Here is a 15,565-nt window from a genome sequence, read left to right on the forward strand (position 1 = left end):
CTCTTGATTCATAGCCATTTGGAGGCTCGCTCAGCATCCTCTGCAATTCAGATTCAGTTTATTGTCATTTATAAACCACAATATACAATGCAGTTAAAAAATGAGACAATGTTCTCCAGAATGATATCATGAAAAACCACAAAACAGACCACACAAGAAAAACCACATAACGTTTGGTCCTTATGGCTCTTATCTTTGCAATTCCTGTAATGCCAAGGAGAGAGTAGGCTCTGCAGAGCAGATAGCCAGCAAAACCCCTACACCCCAAGTCTATAGGCTCGCATTGTGCCCTCCACCCATGTCTCTGGTACTGCTCTACCGCTTCCTGGTATTTGGCTTTCTTACGCTCAAACGCATCCTCCATCTGGTCTTCCCAAAGCACTGTCAATTCTATCATGGCCACCTGTTTTGAGATTTCTGAGAGAATGACCATGACCATGTCAAATATGATACAGTGATGGATCAGCAATAAAAATCCAGAAAGATGAATCCATTGAATTATAGGCAGGAACAGGGATTATAAAAGGAAAAGTTGAATTGGAAACAGAAGTTGAATTTGAACTAGACAAGTTGCAAGTGGATCCTTTAGGGAATCATACAGCTGAATTTGCAGAGTCTAAAGCCCTAGAATTACGTATAAAACAAGTAAATACAATAGAACCAGTTCTGATATGTCCTAATTATGTTAGAACATGGTAGAAAGAGATCTTCCCATTGGATCAACTACACAGTTGGAGAACACACAGAGGTAAACTACTTCCATGCTTGTCCATGTGGAGGAATATTTATGAGTTATTATTGACTCAGCCATTATTAGAGGTGTTACGCATCCCAGATCATACTGCAGGCCACTTTCACAGCTATGATAATAAACTCACAGATGAACAAACAAAGCAAGCTGTTGGATGGACCTTACTAAGGTAAGGGAGGTCAGGATTTTGGTAGTAACTGAGCAACAAACAAAATTAACCGGGCTGCTGTTTTAAGAATCTCCTGGATGCTACTAAATCCAGTTCCAAATGATTTCCAACAAAGTACAAATATGAAGCTGATGGTGGAGGTAAGTTTAGATATGCCGCCCTACGAAAGATAAGAAGCAATTACTTCCTGCCCACAAATGAGAAGCACCAATTGAAAAGCTCACCAAGGAATTGGACACATACATGGTGGCGGACAAGTGTGCAAAGTTAGCCATGTTATACTGGTGACTTAAATGTTGAGTGATAGTAAGTAATTTGTTACAAATTGTAAAGAATGTCTAGCCTGTCATAAAGGAGCAATCAGAAGATCACCTCCTATAAGACAAAACCAACTGTATCAATGTAGGTGTGGCAAATTGATTATATACGCCTATTTCCAGCAACAACCTTACCGGAAATCTCATAGGGATATTCTTGTGATTGTTGATCTTTGTGTGGGATATACTTGTTTGTCCCCATGACTTCTTGTAGTGAGGCCGCAACCATCACAGCAATCCAAAACCCCATACTTCCATTTGCTGGCAACCAGTAGACATGCTGATCGAGGGTCTTCCTTCATGGTAAAGGCTTTCAGACCATTTCTGAACAAACAGGCATACAAGTGAATTGCAGCACTCCATTTCACTGCCAATTAAGGGCATTGTGGAGCGAAGGAATCAGGAGATTAAATGAGATTAAGCATTCACCCTAGAAGCCAAAAGAAGGGCTACACTTGCCTGTGAAATGCAACTGTCCGAAAATAGGAGTACACAAGAATTTTGCGACTTATTTTTTAATGTACGATGTCCACCTAAATACAACCCTGATCACTAACTCAGGCCAACCATCTCCTACACCCAATATAACTCTCCTCAAGGAATTGAGAGAGTTTTTGGGAATTGACAAGCAAGCTGAAGAACCTGACAAGAAACTTTGGATACCACAAAAAGGGGACTGAGTCCAAGAAAAGAAATTCCATGAAATAATTCTGACCTTAGTTTCCATCCTAGGTGGAAACCTCCTTGTCTTGTTACTCAGGTTATTAACAACAGGACTGTGGTAATTGAGACTGGGAGGGGAAACAAACTGAATAAAGTTATCTCCATAGATAATGTCAGAATTTCCGCAGCAGGAATCATCCCTCCAGAACCCTTATGTTAAACTAGTACATGGGTCTACCACAGAACCCCTACCATCCCAATGGGAGGTGAGTGAGACGTATTGAAATGATAAAACATGTTTAGATCTAAAAAGAAATGTAAAACTTCCTACTCACTTGAGGAAGATCTCATAGATACATTTCCCTAGGATAATACACCCAAAATGTGTTGTTTTCAGAGTAAAAAACTCTGGGCCTTTTGGGACTTTTCACTGGGTTGCAATCATAATAATCTATTAGGCATTGGGCAAAAGCTAATAAAAAGGGGTGTAAGTGGAACAGCTATTGTTAGAGTGAACAGTGTTAGAGTGGTCAAGCTTTGGCTCAAAAGGCTTATGTGAGAACAGTTAAGTTTCTAGTAATGTTTTCTCTCTGTCTATTAGTGAGGTTAGAATAGGTTCAGGGTTAGATCTCCTGTCTCCCTGATAACTACATCTGCATGAAGTGCATCGAGCTGCAGCTCCTTAGCGATTGTGTTAAGGAACTGGAGCTGCAACTGGATGACCTTTGACACACAAGAGAATGAGGAGGTGACAGGAGCTACACGACGGTAGTCAGCTCTACGTTGTAGGAGGCAGGCACCTGGGTGGCTGTCAGGAGAAGGAAAGGGAATAGGCAGACAGTGCTAAGTACCCCTCTGGCCATTTTTTTTCAATAATATGTATTCTGCTTGGATACTGTTGGGGATGGGAGGGCTACCAGGGAGATCTGCAGCTCCCAGTTCTCTGGCACTGAGTCTGGCTCAGTTGCTCAGAAGGGAAGGGGGAGGAAAGGAGTGCAGTACCTGACAGGGGATCTTCAAGGAACGGTGTCTCAGAAAGGCAGCGTCCATTATTAAGGACCTCCAGCACCCAGGGCATGCCCTTTTCTCACTGTTACCATCAGCTAGAGGGTACAGAAACCCGAAGGCACACACTCAGCGATTCAGGAACAGCTTCTGCCCCTCTGATATCCGATTCCTAAATGGACATTGAACCCATGAACATTACTTTGCTTTTTAAATATATATTATTTCTATTTTTGCATGATTTTAATCTATTCAATATACCTATACTGTAATTGATTGATTGACTTCTATATTGTGTATTACACTGAACTGCTGTTGCTAAACTAACAAATTTCATGACGTGCTGGTGATAATAAACCTGATTCTGATTCCATATTAGAGGAGCACACAGGAGATTCTGAGGATGTGAAAGGGTGGGATGTTTGTTGCCTCCTAGGTGAAAAGGTCAGGGATGTCTCAGATCGCATCCACAGAATTCTAAAAGGGGAGAGTAAGCAGCCGGAAATCATGGTACTTATTGGTACCAATGACATAGTTAGGAAAAGGGAGGAGGTTCTGAAGACAGAATATAGGGAGTCAGGTAGAAATCTGAAAAATGGGACCTCCAGGGTAGTAATCTCTTGATTTCTGTCTGTACTACCCACCAGTTAGGATGAATAGGCAGATGAATACATAGCTGACGGAATGATTCAGGGGGCAGGGTTTCACATTTCTTGATCACTGGAATCTCTTCTGGGGAAGGTATGACCTTGCAAAAAGGACGAGTTCCACCTGAACCCACAGGAACAGGATTGCTAGAGCTGTTGGGGGGGGGGGGGGGGGTTTAAACTAATTTGACAAGGGGATGGGAACGGGAGTGATAGGGCTATGAATGGGGCAGTTGGGATACCAGTAAATCAGTATGTAGTGAGACTGTGAGGATTAACAGGCAGACGACAGGACAAAATTGCAATCAGTGGGTTGAGTTGAAGTGTAACGAGGACAAGATCAAAAAGGGTGATGAATATAGGACTAAAGGTTTTATATCTGATTGCACATAGTGTATGGAATAAGGTAGATGAACTTGAAGCACAGTTTGGCAGGTATGACATTGTAGACATCACTAAGTCATAGCTGAAAGATTATAGCTGAGAGCTTAACATTGTATCAAAAGGACAGGCAGGCAGAGGGGGTGTGGTGGCTCCATTGGTAAAAAATGAAATCGTATCCTTAGAAAGCGGTGACATGGAATGGGATGATCTGAAGTGGATAGGTTCTTGATTAGTCACCTCATCAAAGGTTAAGGGAAAAGACAGGAGAATGGGGATGAGAGGGATAATAAATCAGCCATGATGGAATGGCAGAGCAGACTTGTTGGCCCAAGTGGCTTCTTCTGCTCCAATGTCTTATGGTGTTAGTAGGAAAGACTCAAACTCCAGGAAGAAATGTTGCACTTGCTATACTTTATGTTTTATATTTATGCTTAAGACAATACTGTTCAGTGCTGCATTACTTGCTACTTGCTTTTTAGCAAACAAAATTGCATACACTTGCTGGCACTGTATTCCATCTGCCACCTCTTTGCCCATTCTCCTAATCTGTCTAAGTCCTTCCCTGGCTCTCCTACTTCCTCAACAATACCTGTCACTCCACCTATCTTCGTATCTTGTGCAAACTTAGCCACAAATCTAACATTTCTGTCATCCAAATCATTGACATACAACATAAAAAGAAGTGACCTCCGAGGCCGACGTGTGAGTAGACTTCAGGAGGGTGAACCCACGAAAAGCATCTGGCTCAGATAGGGTACCTGAGCCAGTACTATAGACCTGTGCTGATCATCTGGCTGGAGTGTTCACTGTGATCTTTAACCTCTCGCTTGCACAGTGTATGGTACCCACCTCCTTCAAGTAGGTTGCAACTACACCAACGCCAATGAAGAGTGTGATACCCTGCCTTAGTGATTATCACCCAGTAGCATTTACATCCACAGTGATGAAGTGTTTTGAGAGGTTGGTGATGAAACATACCAACTCCTGCCTGAGAAGAGACTTGGATCCACTCCACTTTGCCTACTGGAGCAAGAGGTCCACAGCAGATGCCAAACCTGGAACATCTGGACAGCCAAGATGCATACATCACAATGTTCTTTATTGACTATAGCTCAGCATTCAATACCATCATCCCCTCAAAACTGATCAATAAGCTTCAAGACCTTGACCTCAATACCCCCTTGTGCAATTGCACCCTCGATTTCCTCCCAGTCAGTTCGGATTGGCAACAACATCTCCTCCACGATCTCCATCAGCGCAGGTGCACCATAAGGCTGTGTGCTCAGTTCCCTGCTCTACTCAGTTTACATTTAATGATTGCGTGGCTAAGCACAGCTCCAACACCATATTCAAGTTTGCTGATGACACTACGGCTGTAGGCTGAATCAAAGGTGGTGCTGAATCATCTTTAAATTCCCAAGTGTTATTATTTTGGAGGACCTGTCCTGGCCCTGTATGTATATTAACTGGTTGCATCACAGTCTGGTATGGAAACACCAACGCCTTTGAATGGAAAATCCATAGTAGATATAGCCCAGTCCATCATGGTAAAGCCCTCCCCACCATTGAACACATCTACATGGAGCACTGGTGTAGGAAAGCAGTATCAATCATCAGGGACCCGAACCATCCAGGACATGCTCTCTTTTTGTTGCTGTCATCAAGAAGGTTGTGCAGGAGCCTCAGGACTCACATCATCATGTACAGGAACAGTTACTACTCCTCAAATATCAAGCTCTTGAACCAAAATGGATAACGTCATTCAACTTCACACCCCAGCATTGAAGTGCCCCCCACAAACCTATGGACTTACTTTCAAGGGCTCTCCATCTCATGTTCTTGATACTTATTGCTGATTTATTTATTATTATTGTTTCTTTTCTATTTGCAATGTTTGTTGTCTTCTGCAGTCTGGTTGAACGCCCCAGTTAGGTGGTCTTTCATTGATTCTGTTGCAGTTATTTTGTACAGACTTAATTGAGAATCTCCCCAAGAAAATGAATCTTAGGGTTGTATATGATGATATATATGTACGCTCATAATAAATGTGATTTGAACTTTGACCCCTGGGGAACACCACTAGTCACTGCCAATGATTTCTCACTCACCTATTTGGATATTACGTGTTTACTTTCTCTCATGGTTAACTTTTTATATATTATGGTTCTTAAGATTTGAGATAATGTACTTTGTAAGTATGTTGTTCCTTACTAATGATGTCATTATATCATTATGGTTTACACATTTGATTTTACAATGGTAAAAGACTTACCAGGAGGAGAAGATGGCTACCCCAGGGGAACGCCCTACTCCTGACAACTTCTTTTACTTATGCTGTTGTAATTTATTCAAAACTGGTACTGGCCCCCAAGACCTACAAAGCATTGTATTGTTACAAGGTAGAACTATTTGGAATGTGTTTTGTTATTCACTTACTATTTGGACATAGGTATATATTGTGTTTATGGTACTCCAACACTGTAACAAACAGGACCACTAGGCCTATTAATACTGTTATTTGTGTTACACTTAATGTTACAAGAAATATCTATATATTTGGTTGACAAAATCCCGCGGTCTAACTGGATGGCCCTTCCTCAGTTAAAGTTTTCTGAGAAAACACAACAGTTCAGAAGATATGTCAGTTCTTCTCAGTCAGTTCCAGTCCTTGACAATTTAAGAGTACAGAATCACCAAGATGGGAAGAAACGTAAGCAGATGGTATGCTTGGTATCAGAGAGCCAAGCGCCAGCATACCAATGTTCACCCCCATGGGAGACACATAACCGACCCTTATGTTCTGACATTTTTTCTGGTCATCCAGAATTATAAGTACAGACAGAATCCTCCACAGGAGTACTATGTCTTTCCTTACCTCATGACACATGTAAAGGTAACCTGCCTCTATAAATGTTTCATCCTCTATGTAATTATATTGTGCAATCATGTAACTGATGAATATGATTTTCTATAAAGTGTAAGATTTATAATCCTTAGGCAAAAGAAGACAATACACAATCTGTAACTTATTTACAAGACTTGTTTTCAGAGAACCTGAATAAAGCTGCCCAAAGCAACATGAACAACCCTGTGAAAGAAATGAACTATCTTCAGCTCAGTGAAAAATATTACCATCTGACCTAATGAATTGATGTTGACAGAGAAAGTGACCCAGACTTGAATCAAGGAAATGGCAAGAATTGTTTTTGAGGAGAAAGATCTTATAGACGGACTAATATGGATATAATATGGGCATTAATGCATCATTGTCATGCGTTTATGAAAAATCTTATAAGGGTAACAATCCTTTGAGTTTTTGGAGATGCATGGAGCGAAAGAGAAAATTACACAGAAACCACAATATTGGGAATACTTAATGAATTATTTGAGCAGCCAATCAAGGAGAGCTCCAGAAGGTTTCAGACCATCTGCGTGAAAGGAGTGAAGTCACCAAGTGGCAAATAAAATATAAATAAGAGAACTGAAGTATAAAAGAATATAAATGTATATAAGAGAACAGTCAGGCTTATTAGGAATGGTCAAAGGAACAGCAAGGAGAATGTCAAAAACATGGGGTGAACTAGAATCCATTCTTCTGCCTTCGATAAATGATCTTGCCCTGCCACTCAGCCTTTCCTTGTGACCTTTATCTGAAGGGATACATATCCATGAACATGTGAATGACTGAAAGATGTAATCAAAATATTACAGAAAATGAAAATTTTAAAAAACTGCAGATACTGTAACCTTAACATAAAGACATGTGATGGATGATTTGTTCATCTGCAACTGGTTGGTATGTCTGTTTAGCTTATAGGTATATCTGTGTTTTGGAAATTCTTTGTGTTTCAGAAATCATTTGTAATTTGGAAATCTTTTATACGACAGATTTCTCCAGTTTTAAATGTGTTTTAAGCATTGTTTCTAAACTTAAACTTAAAATAAATAAACTGTGCTTAAACTACTTTGTTAGCCGGAAGTATCTCCTCCTTGGTAGGGAAGGAGGACCCACTGCTAGTGGGTATTGGCAGCTAAACTCACCCGTGGAGGATAAACAGGATCTAGCCTTTGAAGAGTAGATGGATATGGTACAACCTCCCTTTAGTGACGGTATCCGTACCTATATATTATCAGATAGGGCTCGTGATTTTTGTTTAAGTTTAGAACTTTGCGGTCAGCAAACCCAATATCATGACAATCTGTTAAACAAAACTTCAACTTTACAATGTTCATACTTGCTTAAGAACTGCCCCTTGTTCTTGTCACCTCCAAACCTCTGCAGCCTTCTCTATAACCCACTGTGATCTCCACATCACTGTTTTAGCCTTCTGCGAATTTCCATTGTTAATAGCTGCATTATTTGTTGCTGTGGCCTTATGACCCAGAATTCACTCTTTCCAATTATCTACCTCTCTTTGTCACTACTTATAACCCTTTTCTTCAATAAAGTAATTGGATATAATATCTCGTTATATTTCCTAATGTGGTTTGAATGTCACAGATCGTATCGGTTTCTTGAGACATTTAATACCTCAAAAATGTTATCCGAGTACAAGTTGTTAGCTAAGGTATTGATTAGGAGCATGCTGGAAAGTAAGTGACTCAGTCTATAACTGTAAAACTAACATAAGAATCTGGCTCCTTACTGAGAGAAAAATGCTGACTTTAAAATCGTGCGTTGCATTGTTTGAGAATGTAATGTTCTCACTGGAAGATATAAAATATTGTACCATCAGGAAACCGTTTGTGTTCTTATGGGAAGAAATTTGGGAAGCTAAAAACTAAGATGTAATTTCTGTTTCTGTTCACTCTGGTAACCTATCTCTGTCATGTTGACTGCTGCTGTTCTCAAAAACCTGTTGTGGGCGACAGGTGCTGCAGCTCGCATAATTATCTCAGTGAGCGGTAATCAGTTTTACTTGCACTGCTGCTGTATAAAGTTTGCATGCTTCCTCTGTGACTAAAAGGGTTTCTTTTATAGTCTCCTTCCACATCAATACACAAAATGAATCATAATTCATTTTATTACCAACAAAGTATGAAATACATTCCGCTGTAACACACAGCATTTTGATTTCTTCTTCCAAAACAAGACGGTTACCATTTTTTTCAATTAAAAATTGTATGATTTTTGAACTTTTGCGTAAAATTATTCCCCTTGCAGACTTAAGCCAAAAGTAAATTCCCGGCAACAAGCACGTGCTCGCGATGGCTCCCCGCGGCGCGCGGCCGCTCCCATCCGCTGATTGGCCGGCAGCTGCGTCTCGGCAACAATAGACCGGGGCGCAGCCGTGGAAGGGCTTCTTGTCTCATTGCAGTGTGATGCCCATGCGCGCCAGCTGACTGCTTACAGACCAAGAGGGAGGGGTCAGGCTCTAAGTGTCTGGCTGTGCATCCTTCTCAATTTATTTATCCCAGCATCATTTCAGCAGGAAATGCCCTGTTATTCATCCAGTACAATTTTAAGTGAGTTGGGTTAAAATAGGTAAGGTAATATGCATTTGAATCTTGCTGCATCATCGTGATATTTCTTGCTCATCCCTTTTCTTGCTCATAATTCATTTCATTATCCTTTTGACTGTTTTGTTTAGAGTAGCCGAGGTTATTTAAGAAACTGCGTGTGTCTGGCCTTGTTTTGTGTTGCGCTAAGGTCTTTTGCATTTTCCAGCCTATATATTGCTATGTTTGCAGTATCTGACGCCTTCTGTATTTTATTACTTCTCTGTCTTTTCCACCAGTTTTAACAATTGAATGCATATAGGCGAAAGTGTAAGTTTTTCAGATTGCAATGAAACCACTTTGTCTGTAAATGTCATCCTCCACCCCCCACCCACCCTTGTCCGTGGGTAAGTGCAGGAGTGGCTATCTAACGTCCATAATCAAAGAAAACACCCTGATCCAAAATACCATTTCATTCCCCTTATATGTGTGTACTAGAATAGCCAATATAATTAATGTCCCTTTCCAATTTGCTTGACAAATCAGAAGCCATTTTGTTTAATATTTTGAAAGGAAATTTTTAGTTTTATTAAAAAAGGAACCAAATATCTCTGAGATAAAAATAATTTGAATCTCTGGTTATTAATTAGTAATTGACGTCAAGTGTTGATGGATGAGTCAAATGCCATTGTAATTGAAGTTAGCTTTCCAAAAGCCTTTGACAAGGTATTGAATGAGATTTCTTCTTCCCTTGAGGTGAAGAAGAAAGGGTGGGTTGAATAAAAACTTGTATCTAGACAAAATATTTGTGAGAAAGCCTGAGATATGAGACCAAATGCTGGAATCTGGAGTAAGAAACAAGCTGCTGTAGTCCAGGTGAACCATCTTGATCTGAAATGTTGACTGTCCACTTCCCTTCATAAACAAATGACTTGGAGTTAAGTATAATCTGAGCGGTTATTGCAGTGCACCTTAATAATTGGATACAGTAAAACTCCAGTTGCTTTGTTGGACTGGTAAGTTTTCCAAATTATTCAATGTTGGTATTAATGCCTGGGATGAAATGTTACAGATCTGAGGAGATGAGACTGGATAAGCTGGGCTTGTTTGTTTGGAGTGGAGGAGTCTGAGAAGGGAGCTGAAGAAGGTATAAGCAAATTGATAGACACAGATGGGATAAATCATGTGTTTTTCACATGGTAGAAGCCTCTGAAGCCAGAGGACTCAGGTAAGCAGTGAGAGATTTAATGGGATCAGAAGATTTTTTTTATGCCCCAGTTTCCCACACAGAGGTTGCAATCTGGTATACACTGTTTGAGAAGGTGGAGGAGGAAGGTAAACCACAACATTTAAGAAGCATCTGGGTGAGACCTGAATTGCCAATGCATTAATATTGGTAAATGAGATTAGTATTGAGAGGTACTTGATAGTTGGTGCAGATATCATAGGCAGAAGAGCCTGTTTTCTGTGAAATTTACGTTTTTCAGATGTCATGGAGTCTTATAAAATTTCCAGTAACTAGTAGATATTCAGTGAGTGAGTCACAGTATGTTTCAAGGAGCCTGGGAAACATCGCCAGGAGATCCGGGAGCTGAAATCATTTGGATTTCTGAATAATCAGATACCAGGTTACAGGAGCTTTATAAAGGGTTGAAATAATGTTCACCCCTAAAGCTAATGTTGTATGTCTGGTGTTAGCATTGTAGTTAAATTACTGTATTAACAGAGTCCTGGATTGTTGATCAGATCTGTAGAATCTCACTACAGCCATTCAAATAACTGAATTGGAAATTTAAAAAAAATTAAAATCTAAGCCACAATATCTTGAAGTGTTTGGTTAGTTATCTGCGGTTTATTAATGTTACTCAGGATAGGAATCTGCAGGCCTTGCCCATTCAGAGCAGTATCTAACTCCAGCACATCAGCGTGGTTCACTAGTTAAGGCCTCCTCAGTTGATGGTATTTAACAATGGAAATAGATGTGGGCATTCTGAGTGGCATTCACATGTTATTAACAATAAAAACAACACTACCTTTTGTCATACTGCTTCTGAAACAGGGAAACTTGCATAGAGAAGGGCACAATGTGATTTGATGTATTTTAGTGGGTTTTAAGTTTTTTTGAAAGAATTATGTATTTGATGCAGTTTTGAGTTGAAGAGCAGTAATAGAGGAATGAAACACAGTAAGTACGAAACCTAAAACAGTAGGTTGCAAATGAGATGTCATGGTGTTTAAACAACTCAATGCACCAATTCGACCACACCTTTATAACATTCGCTACAGTGGAAAGAAGGTATTTGAGCCAGAATAGTTTAGAACAGCCTTTCTCAACTTTTTTGCCCTAGAGGCACCCTTGAAATAATTTTCAGATCTCAGGGAATAAATTCCCTGCATAAAAATCTGTCTACAGCTCATGGTACATTAGTGTGATCAGTGAGTTATAGATATAATAATCCAAAAATAGTTGTCAATGTTCTTTTGAGTAGAAAATGAATTTTTAGCCAACCTTTCTTGGGGGAAAAAACAGGTAGTTTAGCTTACATTTCTTGAAATTAATCTCTTCATAAATTTTATAAACTCACAAGGCAAACAATTTTTCAATTCTGGGTCAAACTTGAGATAAGCACCTTCAACTGAAATGAGACAATTTCTATTCTTGCTCTTGTTAAACAAGGAAAAAAAACTTGCCCACACATGTAACAAGTTGAAAACTGCAGCAAAATGTTCATTGCTTTCCCATGAATCGCAGGATCCTCCTCTTGCGCAGAAATCCAGAACTTGTCCGGGGCAGGTCACTGTCATCTTGAGTGCACGATCAAGCTGTAGCTCACAAAGTTCTTCTTCTCTCAAAGTCAAGGTCTCAGACTGAGGGGAAGATTCAGAGAAAAGGTCCCTCACCCAATCATACAATTGTGTTGAAAAGGAGGAAAAATGTTCAGTTTTGTTCTGCAGTTCTTCAATAAGACTCAAGACTTTATGATCCTTTCTCACTCTCAAGCCCAAGCAGCAGTGGAAACATTTCAAAATTTCCTTTTGCAATATGATTTTTCCAAAGATTCACTTTCCTTTTAAATCCATGAACCTTGGGCAGTTTTTATAGTACTGTAGAGGTACCTAATTTGTTACTCAGTTAAATGATAGTTTCCCTTTATTATACTTCTAACTATTTTCATGAAACTTCAGCTCATTGGGGCCGCTGATTAATTGGGCAAAATGTACTGGTCCCGATGTGCCCCAATAAACCAGAATCCACTGTATAATTTTTTTAAAAACTAGTAGTGCAAATTGAGAACAAAATAGTGAAGTAGTGTTTATGGGTTTGTGGCCTGTTCAGAACTGAATGTTGTACCAGATAATACTATACTCCTGCTACTGTTGAGACATGAAAGACCACGGATACCAGATTCTACAGCGATAAACACTATGCTGAAGAAACTCAGTGTGTCGAGTAGCAGCTGTGGAGGGAAAAGAACTGGCAGCATTTTGGGTCAAACCCTGCATCAGGGCTGAGTGGAGAGGGGAAATAGTTGGAGTAAAGAAGAGTGGTGAGAGGGGACCAGAGGTGATTGGTGGCATGAGAGGAAGGATGGGGAGACCGGGCTAGATAGGGCAGTGGGAGGGGCAGAGTTGGGAGATGATGCAAACGGATGATAAATAGAGGCAGACTAAGAAGGACAGATGGAGCCAGGTGGGGAACAGGAAGAGTGAAGGTGGAGACATCTGGGGGGGGGGGTGGGTTTGTGTGGTGTAAGTTGGAACAGACTACCAGTGCTTGTGTCTGATCATTAAGGAAGATATAGTGGGAGCCATTAGGGGAGAGATGAAAGGCAGATGCAATCAGAACTCATTTGGATGGTGGAGGGAGGGTTTGGGGGGGAAGAACTGCTAAATGAAATGTGGGTGTTAAGTGGATGGAACTAAGGGAAAGTGTGATGACACTGGTGAATTCTGAGGGGTGGAAATGTTAGGGAAAAGGGACAAAAGTGGATTTGAGGTGGGGGCGGGAGGGAACACCAATTTTGACAGTTACCTGAAATTAGAAAATCTGATGTTCGTGCATTGGTTTGTGGACTACCCAGGTGGAATGAGGTATCATCCTTCTAGTTTGTGGTGGGTCTCACACTGACAGTTAACGAGGCTGACGATGATCAAGTCAGTGTGAGATTGGGAAGGTGAATTTAAACTGCACGAAACTGGCAGCTTAGGATTGCCATTGCAGATAGACACACAGGCTTTGTAATTTGTTCACCTGGTTTGTGCTGATGGTCATGTCATGATCATCAACTGCAGTAGACGAGATTGGAGTAAGTACACATGAATCTTTGCCTGACCTGGAAAGGCTGCTTAGATCCCTGAATTGTAACTATGAACCGAATCACTGGAGAGATAATACTGGTGATATAAAAAGCCTTTGTTGATCAAATCAAGTAGGCATTCTCTTGTAGATCCTTTCAAACTTTGCTGAACTCAAAGTACATTAAGTTTTTATACTGTTAATTCAGGTAATTGGATACAATTTCAGTGGTTGTACTGACATTGTTCAATATTTTGTGTATGACAAATGGTTCAGTTGAGTTGGGTTGAATGCTCAAACACCTTTTCTGGGCAAAGTAATGCACACAGTTGGTAAAAGCTTCAGAGGATTGAGAACCCAGACACCCAAAATTAGTATTGTGAGAGCTAACTTTGAGTATAAAAATATCCCAGTTACTAATGGAGAGCAAATACGATAATGATCATGTTTCATATAGTAAATGACAAAATCAGACTGGTTTGGAAGCTGCTTTGAACTTGGTCACCATGATGCATTCATGAAAGAGTGTATCACCCTGAGGGGGGAGGGCATGTGAGTGGCTACAGTGCTCTGAATTTTTAAAAATGTTAACATTACTGCAAAATTTTTGCACTGTATTCTTTTGTGTATGTAGTGGATTCCAGTTCATTGGGCCATTAGTTAATCTGCTTATCTGGAGACTGTTGATGAACAGTTTCTGACTGGTGTTAGTTGTGGGCACGTTGTGTGGCCATTAGACACTACACCGTGCTCAAAGTGAACAGTCTATGTATTTGTGTTTTAAAAAGCAGTGACCTTTGTCACTGATAGCGAGTAATAAACCGAAAGATGATTCACAACTGTTTTTGTCACTGCGGCTTCAAACACTCAGGCTTGGAGATGCCAGAAACGGCCAGGAGTGAAAATGAAATAATTTTTGCTACTTCAGCAAATTAAGAACTATGAACAATTTGAATGATACAAGAGAATGAAGGTTTGGAAGATACAATAGTTGAAAGCATTGTTTGAAGGCAGTCCACTATCTGAACAAGGTGTCTGCACTGATTATGTTCATTTACAGTTAAGTAAAAGAACATGTCAGTGTACACTGAATGAACTTCTCTGTCGATAACTATTAAGAACGAATATACCATTTTATAGAACTGTAGTAGTTTCAGTATGTTCTAATTTGTTCTGTATTTCATTTAAAAACATAATCAGTTAATTTTTCTTTTTTATATACCTTTTTAAATATTTCCATGAAACCTGCTAATTGGCACAACTGCTTATTAGGAGCAAAATGTACTGGTCCTGATGTGTCCCAGTTAACTGGAATCCACTGAATTAATACAGTTGTTTCAAGTACAGTAGTTTTATTAAAAAAGACCTACATCAACACTATCTCTACCTTGTTGCTTTAAGATACAAACTATAAGAATTCAAATACAGGTAGATTCTGGTTAATTGGGACACAATGGGATTGCATTTTGGCCCAATTAAGCGGCTGCCTCAGTCAGCCAAAGTTGCTCGGAAATATTTTAAAAGGTTTTTTAAAAAGAAAGACAAACCACCATTTAGCGGAGTTACAAATTATGTATTTAAATGAAATACAGAACAAATTAGAACACTACCAATATTGCCACAGTGCTGTAAAACTTAGTTTTTAATAGTTATTGGTGGAGGAATTCATCTGGTGTACAGTGCCGTGTTCTTTTGAGTGACAAAATGAAAAATCAGTGCAGACACATGATGAAAATGGTTGGTTGTCCGTTATATACAATAACGAGAGGAGACGTGTGGGTTTTTTAAGTGGAATGGCAGAAGTTAAGGAGAGTTCTGTGCTGGACTGGTCTGATATGTTCTCTTCCATTTCATGCACATCTGCCCTCACCCCATTCTCCTGCCACCACACTA

General features: G+C 40.0%; 1 protein-coding gene across 5 annotated transcripts in view; it reads left to right on the forward strand.

Moving 5' to 3' along the window:
• The window catches only part of LOC140732059 (cytoplasmic dynein 1 intermediate chain 1), a 215,358-nt gene that overhangs the window by 20,261 nt on the left and 179,532 nt on the right, over window positions 1-15,565 (forward strand). For 2 of the 5 annotated variants that reach the window (XM_073054185.1, XM_073054186.1), the window contains exon 1: window positions 9,255-9,421. The exons of 1 other annotated variant lie outside the window; for it this stretch is intronic. The gene's annotated coding sequence lies outside the window, so the exon portion shown is untranslated. Of the gene's footprint in view, window positions 1-9,253; window positions 9,422-15,565 lie in introns of those variants that run through there. 2 more of the 5 variants (XM_073054183.1, XM_073054187.1) reach the window with 2 other exon arrangements.

The sequence above is a fragment of the Hemitrygon akajei genome, chromosome 8 (genome assembly GCF_048418815.1).
Source record: "Hemitrygon akajei chromosome 8, sHemAka1.3, whole genome shotgun sequence".
In the NCBI taxonomy this organism is placed as follows: Eukaryota; Metazoa; Chordata; class Chondrichthyes; order Myliobatiformes; family Dasyatidae; genus Hemitrygon; species Hemitrygon akajei.